Below are 12,475 nucleotides of genomic sequence, written 5' to 3' on the forward strand. Positions count from 1 at the left end.
ATGCTCAAGGGAGATGTAGTTTTCTTAAAAATAGCCCGAAATGCTGCGGAAGTTCAAAGTTAATAATATAATATCGTTTGAATTACCATTATCGGTTATATTATTAATATATATGAAGGGGATATAATAGAATTACCAAGGGAAGAGCAGTATGCAGACAACGTCATCATTTAAAAAACAAAACTATAATCTTTAAATTAACTATAATCCACTGTTTGAGAGAAGGAGAAAAAGAACACAGTATATAGTTATGAAGTAAATTTCTAACCTCTAATTTTACCTTTTCACTGAATACAGCTGTGGGAATATATACATCAGGTAAGTGGTGTTTCTTATGTATACTCTTAACCATTCTACAGAAACAGGTCCAGTCAAATTGCCAAATTAAAATGCTATCAAACAAGTTAATTTCTTTTCTCCTTTTGTATAAATATGCACATGCATACACTCATAATAATACTTATTGCTGAGGTCAATATATCTATGTTTATATCATGTGATTTTCTCTTTTTTATTTTGTTTGCTTGTTTGGTTTATTGTTTTAAATTTAAATAGAAATTCTAAATGTAATGTAAATACCACATTTTGTAAAAATTCCTGGGGCTTCCCTTTGATGTTATATTAAGATATATCAAGCATCAAATACTTTGAAAGCACAAACCACCACTGTGAAGAAGTGGGCAAAACAGTGGATCTCCAGTGGATAGCAATTATTTCCCAGCTGCCAATAGTGCATAGTCAATATATACTTTATTATGTGAATCTGTCATGTCTAGTACCTAATGAACAGAGTCTAAGATGTAGTTATATATCAAAGTGCATGCACAAGGATACAATATCAATAGCAGATATCCAAAATGTGGTAAGGAGATCAGAAGACCAAAATGTAGTTCTACATACAGGATTAAATTTAAATTCAGTAGTAAAGAGCAACACGTGTGGGATGATTCATAGTGTGATGAACCAAGCGGCACAGCTATCATAACTACATGAAAATCAATCTTGTATGATGTATATGCCGTCACTGTGAGGTCCATTTGTGCGTAAACCTCGTTAATTCAATACCCAAAATGACACTGGGTCTATTCCCACCATTTGCTGCTGGAGTAAATCAGACCATGCCACCAATGTAATAAGATGCCATAGACAATTATTCACCTGGTCTCGCCTGTCAGCTCTGGAGCCCCTGGTCTGGGTCTGCCAGCAAGCACAGAGCTGGGTGTCTCCACCTCCGGCTGCTTATGACACATCATCATTAAACTCAACATGATGCATTTGAAAAGTCAGCAGGGTCATTGATATTAATTATGTCCAGCATGGACAGAGCAATTATGCACATGGTCTCATCTTAATGGTGAGCAGAACAATTCTATTTTCTGATTCATTGAAAGAGTGCAAAACATAAGTGGGAAATTGTTAAGGTCGTGTAGGTGTGTATCATATGTTTCTGTATCCTCAGATCAAAGTTTATATGTGGTGACAATCAGACCTATTTTAGCCAGTAATGAGGAGAAAATTATCTGCCAGGAAACGACCAAGAATTGACAACCAATAATACTAATATTATTATTAATAACACTAATAAAAATATTAAGTAGAATGATATCTCTTTCCAGGAAATGTATTAAAATTAATCTTATCTAAGAGCAATATAGGCTGCTGCTGAATTCTGCTCTATGTCATCATCTGCAGTACCTCACTCAAACACAAGGTAGTGCTGTAGCTCTATGAGACTTTAACCTCCTACCAAATCCCCACCTATTGTAGATTTATTCATTTACCCCTGAGTTTCTACCAATATATTATTCATTTGCTGCTCCAAGGTCTACTGAAATGGAAACAAGCTGGCATTGTTATGTTCCCTCTGCAGTTCTATCAAGAATAATGTAAAGGACCTGCTGGCTTTCATCGGCAGCTGATAGTCCAAACGCAACAGTGAAATCAGGTTACATCAAGGAACTGTTTTCTACGCATCAGTAGGAACAGCAAGGTTGAGATACCCCCTGTGTTTAGCTATGACTTGATTTGTAATTTCCCCCCCCTTTTTTTTTTGCAGGCTTGACACATTCCGTGACAACTTGCACGTGGGAGAGATGCTTGATGGCATGTCACAAGTATTTATATTTCCACAGACACACATCTTCCCACACAGACCACAAGGCAATATATGCATGAAACAAGGTGAAAACAGTATGCTCTTCTGTCTGTGCATAATTTTTGCAGGACTAAAAAAAAAAAGCACCCCAAAGTAAAATGTCATCCCGTTGAAACTTCCCATATAATAAATCAAGTAGTGAAATCAAATGGTTCTCCTAATGGATGATTCATAGCTGTCTGTTCATGGAGCCTCTACAGGTAGAGGAGTTGTTTGGCAGTGGCCTGACAACCTTATTTGGGCTTAACAACTTGTTAAAATCAATACACGATTAGTCAGCAAAACAAAGGATTGTGCTGTAAAAGCTTAGATCTCAGGAGGATCACTGAACTTAAAGGGCAAGTGCATCCTCTGCTCTCAGCAGACCTGCCTGTCCAATGACTGCAGCACTATATCGACAGCATCTTCTGCCCCCTTCCACGAGCCTTTATCAGCTCCTACAAATTTTCTGCATTCTTAAATGGAAGGGGACATTGATTTTATGTAACATGGCTCGTTAAGTGCTGATTAGACCATTATAGTGATGTGATTTCAGGGAATGGGTTATGTGACAGGTGGCCAAACACAAATCAAAAGGAACTAACAACCATTCCTGAAAGAGATTTGGGCTGTTGCACTGCTTCACCTATGAGCCTCCAGTTCCTACCAGACTACTGTGTTTGCATTGTTATTTATCTAATGGACTTCAGAATTCAGCAGTTTAGAGGAGATACCCATGAAAGGTGTTCAAGACTTACAATTTACAATTTCATCTTTTAGCAGATGCTTTTATCCGAAGCAACGTACATCTCAGAGCTGATACAACATAAACAAGGATCAGGAAAGAGCAACACAAGTAAATTTTCATTGTTGAAATGTTGGAAATGATGATGTTCAGCCATCACAGGGTAATTAGTTTCATATATTTGTGAAATCTAATGAGTGTATTTGTGCTAGTGCTGAAGTGAATATTCGATGAAGTAGTCAGGCAATCAACAGAAAATTAATAGTCAACAATTTTGATAATTGACTGCTTAAATGATTTCTCAAGCAAAAATGCCAAACAGATGCTGTTTCTCAAATGTGAGGATTTGCTGTTTTTTTCTGTTTCACTAACTAAAATACAGTATATTTGGGTTTTGGAGTATGAGTCAACAAAGCAAGACATTTTCAACATGTGTCCTGGAAAATCGTGATTTGCATTTTTCACAATTTTCATTTATCTTTGTGTGTTTTTCCTTGTGAGCCGCATTAAATTTCCATCACCTTGTGATGGATAATTAAGTTTTTCTGACCTTGATTGTGTATACCAATCACTATCTGACTTACAACAAAGTTCTACAAAGTGAGCATGTTATTCTAAAGTCTCCTGTTAGCCTATAAAGTCTGTAAAGTTATTAAAAACAGCACTTGCACTTCTGAAATTGATAGCTAATTCTGAGTCCAACTTGACAAGTTCCTGTGGAGCTGATGAGAATCTTCACTTTGCACTTGTGCCTCCATATAATTCACTCTCTGGCTGAAGGTTGGTAACACACGCTGTGATTTAACTCAACACAACAACAGATCCATCAGATGAAATACTGACAGATTTGGGGTATATTTTGTATACATCAATTTTGCAATAAAAGGAAATTCCTCCTAGATGGCGTTGAGATAGAGTCATGGTATTAGGAACATTAACAACTTTACAGCTTCAACCTTCAATATGTCACATCAGTTTAATACTTCAAATTATTTTTACTTTTACTACAGCTAGTCAAAGACAAGGATCTCCTGAGATGGCTAAGAATAGAAAAGCAGGTAATATCAAAAATATTCTACCTCATCACATAGCGTTATCGTCATCTGCACATATATGCCACAGTCAAATGAAACAATTCATTCTCATCCACGCTTTGCTCTTGACAGTACACCTTTCAGTGCTTAAGGAGGATGCAGTGTGGGATCATCTTCATTTCCCCAGGTTCTTTAACTTTAACTTTATTTAACTTCCAATATGGATAGAGCTCCCTCATGCTCATTTACAGGATAATTTGCACAAATGATCCTCAATGTTAACTCTCAAATGTGGTGCAAGAATTCTAGTTTTATCTAGGTCACCACAGATAAAGCTGGTATTTATTTTCTTTTGTTGTGAAGGGTTCAATATGAGAGCGCCTACTGTATGTGGAAATACTTACACAGTACATCCAGCATTTGTTGCATGTTAGTCTGGTTAAATGTTGTCATAATAAACCACAATAAGTCTCTGTATAGAAAACACCTTAAAGCCTAAGAGATTAGGGGGTCTGGACTACCACTGAGATGACTTTGAAAAGTCTACTTAATAATTTTCTCTGCAAAATTTCTGCATGTCATATATTTTCAGCTATCTGAGGGATATTGCTGATCCGTAGCTCCACCTAAAGATTTTACAACTCTTATAGGACAATTTTAGTTGCCCAAACTTGCTGCAAACTGCTGTAAGTATACCTTGTTTACACCATATACATAGTTATTACATCCTCAGGAGAGTTATGTATTTATACACAGTACTGTATATCTTGTCTGCCTATCTGTCTCTTAATTTGTGGCAATTAACTGTGTTTGTAAAACTACTAGCTAAACTGGCAAGATATTCACACATTTGTTCTTGCGTGAGGAAGGAACCTATTATTTTGGTAATGCCATGACCTTTCATCTGCCACCGGCAAACATTTTATCATTGACAGTATGCCATATAACTGTTGGTAAATTAACAGCTAACTGTGGAGATTATTCAGCCTTTCTACTGGTTGTCTTCTTGTTCTACAAGCATTGTTTACAGGGCAGACATAATGTCCTATTACAAGAATCTACAGTTCACAAACAGCAAACTATAAAATGAGCAGTGAGAGCTGTTCTTTTCTTTTTGTGTGAGTGCATTCCTCCACATCCCTATCACTAATGTGTCCTTCCCCCTCGTTGGTTTATTTCATTTACCTCCCCTGTTGAAGAAGGAATGATCTGATGATAAGTGAATGATAACTGGTTTCACGAAACATTATTGCAGCAGAACAAAAATAACTTGTTAGCCTTGACACACACTGTAATTCGAATTGGGGAAATTTAAGTAAGTCCAGTTTGACATTGACTCTTCTGTAGGCAAGAATATCCGAGACATGTCCATTTAATCACAAGGGTCAGAGTGCTGAAGTATTGTAACTGGTGTGATACCCCTGGGGCATTTCAGTGTCTTTGTCAAGGGCAGTTTGAAAAGTTAGATAATGTTCTACTGTGTTGTAACACTTTCTGCTCATTCTGGTACACGTCCATCTGTCCGTGTTGTGTCCTATCGTCCTGCTCTGTAGATACCTGAAATTATATGTTTCATTAGATCTTATTAGAAAGCAGTCTCATCTGCTTTTGTTTCCTTGCAAAAGCAATAATCCCTTTTAGTAGATGTTAGCAACTGCTCTCTCAGCTGACGTTCAGCTATAAATCTATGACTAATTACTTTACTTTATCCAGACGCACCAACTACCCTCTAATTAGCCAAACAATGAATGGTAATGTCCTGGGTTTCCATGTGGGCTTTTGAGTTACACTCACTCACTGCATCACACTGAAGATGTGGGTATTCAACCGAATTATTTTCTATTTTTCAGTTTATTTATGAAAACAAAGGCCTGCGCCCATATGCTGTTGTGGTAATTATAGAACAATTAAGACCTGCCTGAACTATCCCTCTAAATTAAGGGGCTGTCTTTCCACATGTGTGAATTTTGTGAAAATAATGACAAAGGATAGCGTTAAAGTACACCCAGAGAAGAGAATATCTTTAAAAAAAAACAAAAAAAAAAAAACATCATTTCAAAACAATTTCCATTGTTACAGCACAACACTATCCTCCATCTGATTTATTCATGCAGTCATTTCCCATTCAAGCACCTTTGTTGTACAGGAACAGAGAGACTGAAATATTATCATTTTTTTTTATTTGATAAAACAAAACACATGCAGTGTAACCCGGGAGTTGGCACTGTGTTGCTCCACAGCTCCTGAAACACTATGTCATGATGAAAAGAGCTGGTGTCTTGTATGTTCAACAAACATATTTTTCTGGATTTGCAATTTTTATTTATCTTCATGTCACAATGTATTTCATATTTTTTTTTCACAATTAATGTTCATCAGTCAACGGACACAGAAAGCCAAACCAGCTGTGGCAGAAGCTGACTCTTTCCATGTCGGATGGTCTATGCAGATTTAATCATTCTTGACAGCATCACCCTTCCCCAATAAAAGCTGTTTTTTGCCACACTGGGACATCACTTATCAAAACTTAGAGATTTTCTTTTCCAAGGCTTAACTGGAGCCAAAAATCAGCAGTGTTGTACAGCAGCATCTTGGAAAGATAAATATAGAATTTTTCATGTTTGCAAGTGCAATATAGTAGCCATAGTGAGAGTGGCAGTGAAAGCTGAGCAGTGTCCAGTGGAATTATAATCTAATTCTGCTCCACTGCTTGCACATGTACTGGTCTGAGGTTTCTTGCCCATAAACAATGAATTTGTACATGTAGAAAACAGTGTATAAAAACTTCACATACGCCAGGAGGGATCATAGAAACCTGAGTCATCCAATTAAGGTTTGTGTGTGTGTGTGTCTTTGTGTGTCTTTGTGTGTCTCCCTGTTTCAAATCTAAAAGATGTACAGTATGTTACACAATGGCAGCATTCAAGCTTTTCCAAAAAAAAAATCATTCGAATAGTAGATGACATTGAAGACCTTAGGTTAAAACCATTTTTTCCTTATTGCAATCTGTTTTCATGTATTGCCTGCGGGTGTGGTGGTGTGTGTCAGGGATGTGTGTCCGCCTGTGGAGGAGCAGCGTTGGAGGGGGGTCAACAATTTTTATCAGTTCTACAGTTCAAGAAAATTTGGTTGGCAAAAAAAATGAAAGAAAACAAGTCTTTCAGTGAAATGTGCTAAAAGATTCTCCACAACTTTAAAGCATTTCAACTGGCAGCTTATTTGTATGGGTAAATGAAATTAGAGGCCAGGAGTGTCACAATCCAAATGCACAATGTGGAAATAAATTCCCCAAGGCTGATCTACATAATAGCATTCGTAATGGGCCCAAAAGTTCTGTAACCAAAATATTTCTGTCAGATTAAGTTCAGGCTTTGTGTTTTTAACTGAAAACACACTGTAAATTCAAAGGAGGACAAAAGAAACAAAGGCACTGCTATCTTCTGTGGTCTCCATACTGTAGGAGAGGCATTATTCCCACTGAATCAGTACCATGTACAGTACCAGTACCAAAAGTCTGAACACACTTTCTCATTGAAGGGAATGGGAAGGTGTGTCGAAACCTTTGACTGGTACTGTATATATCTAATAACTACATCTGACATTTACACATTTCTTTAGTCTAGAAAATATGTCTCTACAAAAGTACCCTTACGTTTGTTTTATTCTTTCTATTGATTCATGTGTTCTTGAGTGACTGGACTACAGGCCATGCAGTTCACAAAAGTAGCACTCAAGGTTGGCAAGGCATTTTTTAGACAGCTGTCTGACACCGGATAGATATTGTGTCTATGAGCAATGCCGATGGCAATAAGAATATGCCTGTAGCAATGAGTTCTCTAGGGATTTACACCAGGCAAGGGGCAGCACCATTACCCCTTACTGTCATAGGTGTAAAAATGCCCTTTTTTCTTCACAATGTATTGCTTGTATCAAAAAAACAGAGGAGAATAAAAGGAATGTTATAAATTAAACAATTTCAGCCATAAAGCCAGGCCATGTGGCAGATTTATGCTGTTTGAGACCTAAAGGGTTTGATCTTTTGTTTTGTCTGTGCACTTCACTGACTGTCACACATCCAAATCTCCTTCACCGAAGGTTTGTAGCCAACTGTCAGATGAATTTGTTGCACCTTTTAAGGCTTAAATCACCTCAGTTGAACAACAACACATGAAGCTCATTCTAACAAAATAATGTTCAAACTCTATATGAAGATGGCTCAAAGAGTTCAGACATCCTTCCATGTACATGAATTTAACCTTTTGACCCAAAGAAAGCTGACTAATTTAAAGAATACACAACCTTTTCTACTGCTTTATATATTTTTCATATGGCCTGCTGTTAAATAGTTTGCAGCAGCTCAAGCCTATTAAATATGCATATGCTCTGTTTCAACCCTGACAACAGAGTACCTCCACTGAGGATGAACCGTACCTTTATGGTTCTTCTTTGCCTCACTTTATGATGAACATCTCTCTCTTTTGTCACACATTTTAACATGATGAGATGTATTTTTCAAGAAGTTTTAAAACTCTTTGTTGAGTATCATAAACAGTGCAGTGTTCCTTTCCTAAACTTGATGAAACAATTTTCAAAACGCATCTTTCCATATCCTTCCTTCCATCACTGCTCTCATGCTAACACTGAAGATGGCCCCTGACTGATAATGACTGGTGCTCATGACATAGACAGAAATCAGTAACACCTATTTTTTCATGGACATAAAGTGCTACATGATAAGCTGTCCTAAGACATTAAGCATTAACTAACCTTTCAGTCAACCCAAATGCTTCCAGATATTTGGTTTGAACGGGTACTTATCCTTTGCTATGGACAGATTTGACCTTAAGCATAATTAGCCTAATAAAAGCATTAGATATGCTGTCAATATGATTTGCATAATGTGCAAAGGCAGTTTCATTCCTGAATGCAAGCTGTGTCCGAGTGACTTAAAAATGCAGCAGTGACATTTCTCTAGGTCCTTTGTTCACACCTGTCAGGGGAAATGTGATGGAAGACAGCAGCTGCAGCTGCGGCTTCCGCCTCTAGTGGGTCCAGCAAGACCATCAAGACCCTGCTGGAGTCCGGTACAGACCAAACACACACACTCACAGTATGTATTTCTGAAAAAGTAAGAAAAGAAATTTCACCTTGTGCTGACAGGATTCATTTCTTAGAGCGTCAGTTCCAGCATAATCCACAGAGATCAGAGAGAGAATAGAAACTGTATTGTCATACTGTCTTTCTCAGTTGCACAAGCTGAGCCAACCAAGGAGAAATATGTAAATATGAAAAACACAATTCAGTAACAATAATTTATTCTCACAAAAGTTATTTTTCACATGCAAATCAATTTATTTGCAATATGATTTTTTTGTGATACTGAAAGAGGTAGAAAACAAAGCAAATTGCGACTCTTTAGTACTTAGAGTCTGCAGTTGCATTAGGTCTTCCTTCCAGCAAGAAGCTACCGACTGTGAATTTGTGAGACCAGCTTTGATGTAGCTCCACTTCACAGATTATTGATTATCTTGATGTTGTGTATCTAAGTGAAAATGACTTCAATACTGAAAGCCACGTAATGAGTTACTCTCATAATCAAAGAGGTGAGGTCAAAACTTTCAGCTTATGTTGCTTTACAGTGGAAAGCACAGGTTCTCTCACTCAGCTCTTGAGTCTAATTTTTGAAAAATAATGCCTCTCATATTACAAGCATGCAGCATAGTACCGCTTAAGGTGCTAGTACTGCACATTTTACAGTTTCCCTTTGCAGGTCAGTTCTATGAGAGGTAACACTGGCCTTTGCATGACCCATTGAAATATGACACTTTGAAAGCCATCACCTCAGTTTCATTTCCAGAGCCTACAGTAAGTACACTTACTGAGTGCTTCTGTTTCCGCTGTGTTTTGTCATCATGGTGGGCATTCAAATGAGACCTAAACCTTGAGAAAATTCAGCATCACTTCTCTATGGCCAGTTGGTTTACCATTCTTTGCCCCATTAACTTTTATTATTGGTCCACCATTTGCATAACTGGTAGAGAGGGAATGTGGACCTGAATGATTAAAGACAGAATGTGAGGCTGTCCTATTCATTCAAGCATGTGGTGTTATCAGGATACACAGCAGATGTGGACTGTCATACCAACCAGTTATTTTACGGCTGTTGGGAAAACTTGAACAAGTGTAACAGGCTTGAAAACTGCATAACAGGTGGTGCTTATTGTCAATAACTTTGCTGATCTTCAGGCTAATAAATGCAGCTGACTATCATGTAATAATGGTATTATATTATAATATACCTGAGATTAACAGATGGATCAAGACGAGAGACAGCAGGTGTTTCATTTTAGCTATTATTTTCGGACTACATACAGGATTCATAGAGGGAATGGATGGTTGGGTCTCAGCAGGACTCAACCTTTTGCTGATTTTAACTGCAAATACCTGTGCTAGTGTTTATCCAACACTTTGGCTCAGAGTGTTCAAATTATCAGTGAGAGGAAACAGATGGAGTGTGAAAGCAATGTGAAGATATCTCTTCGCATCAGACTAAGCACAGGTAATGGGAAAATAGTTCATGCATGCTTTTTAGAGAAAAGTTTCACTTTCCACTGCCTGTCGCAGTTGTGAAATCAGGCTAAAAGCAGGATTTTCTTCTTTCCTCTCACATAAATATCTGGAAGGGGGAGTCAAATTTGAATGTAACGGTGGGTGTTAAGTGAATATAGGATCAAATTCAGAGTGTGGCTGCATGCACCAGAAATGGTGTAGCTGTCAAAGTCCAACTGAACTCTGAAACCAAAACCTGCAGACCCAGATGACTGAAAAACAAGAGAAGACGAACAAGAACAAGAGCAACACGAAAAACGAGTTGAAAACAAATTTCCTTTGTCTGATTTACATATGTGACCTGAATATCTTTTGTGTACCTATTTTGAAACACAAACTGATCTGTTTTGTGTATTATATAATTTGCATTAGGATCAAAAGATCAGTTATTTGTAGCTATCACAATTTGTTGTTTAATCAATTAAAACTACCCTACAGCACAAAATGATAATAGCAGATTTGTGAGGTTTAATATGGTTGTTCATCAATACCAGTGATTAAGCTTTTAACACTTGCTGGCACATATTGTTTTTCTCACCCTCTCCTCCTATTTTCAGTCACTCGGTGATGGAACACAGTGCTTCCTGCAAAATATCAGCATCACAAGACAGCTTGTTCTCAAGGCAAAAAAAAGCAAATGAAATTATTAATAGTGTAGTATCCTACATATGATATGGTATTTATCTATTAATATTTCTTTTGGATCTAATTAATAAGGTAATTTCCTTGCAAAAATATGGTTGTATGCTCTATTCTCAAAAATAGGTCAAAAGTTATGTTAAATTATTGTACTTACTGATTCTAATGACCACTTATAATAATATCATAATATGTACATATAAAAAATAAAATTTTCTCTTTCATCATCAGAGGTCTCTGTGCAACAGGGTTTGAGGTAAAGTTATTATGATTCTAGCAGAAGACTGCAGTCCTCCAGGCAAATGGACATGTTGCCTCTCTGCAGCAAAATTCATCCTGCACAGGCTCTCTCAGCAAGCAGCAATTTCAGTTCCCTGTAAAGAAATCCTCTTTACCGGAAGCATGTGGGGCTTGAGGCTCAGGCTATCTCAAGGAAGATGAAAGTCATAGATCTGAAAAACTTGTGTAGTCAAACTACCCAAAGCAAACATTAGGGTGTGAACATTTCCAATGACGCTTGTCATTAATGCAAACTGGAGAAGAACAAACGAGACAGCGCTGTCTGCTCAGGTAAAACAGGCCATCATATTCTCTTCTGGGCTCCAAGCTCAGGTCTGCCTGCAGTGAGTGTAAATGTTCCAGGCTCCCTTGCTGCCACCACATACTGGCAGCTAACTCCCGAGCCACCCCACCTGCTAACAGGATTAGCCCGAGCTCCACTTGTTTCAACAAAGTTATCAAGTTTAAAAATACAGCCTCCTGGTGGCTTTTGTAACATCAAAGGATTGGTCCTCAACTTTGACAGGTTAATTAATAGTCAAGTTTTGCACAGAATCCCTTGAGGCTTCCCTGTCTTATTACAGTTAAATATATTTATCGTAGAGATGTTTTTATTAATACTCTGTATTTTATGTGCTGATGATCTGGCCACATGTTCACTCCATGTGAGAATCTAATAGCTTCAAGGTCTAAACAGGTGGTAATGCATGTCTAACTAAATAATGGCACATGGTGCAATATTACATTATCATATTGCATCAAATTAGGCTCAAAGTCTTATGAAATGTGTTGTAGGGTGAGAATTAATGCATGTATAATATTCTGGAGATATAGATGAGCAGTAAAACATGTCTGTAATTTCTAAGCGATGTAATATAAATAGGCTACTAAAATCTACCCAATCAAGAGTGAATATGAAAGTGAAGAGGATTCATTAGAGGAGTGTATATGCCTCAGTTTGACATGCAGCAATAGCAAATATGATTCAGTGTTATATAGAATATACAGTATAGATATATAACAAAACACAAAAAA

Source organism: Thunnus albacares, chromosome 6 (assembly GCF_914725855.1).
Source record: "Thunnus albacares chromosome 6, fThuAlb1.1, whole genome shotgun sequence".
In the NCBI taxonomy this organism is placed as follows: domain Eukaryota; kingdom Metazoa; phylum Chordata; class Actinopteri; order Scombriformes; family Scombridae; genus Thunnus; species Thunnus albacares.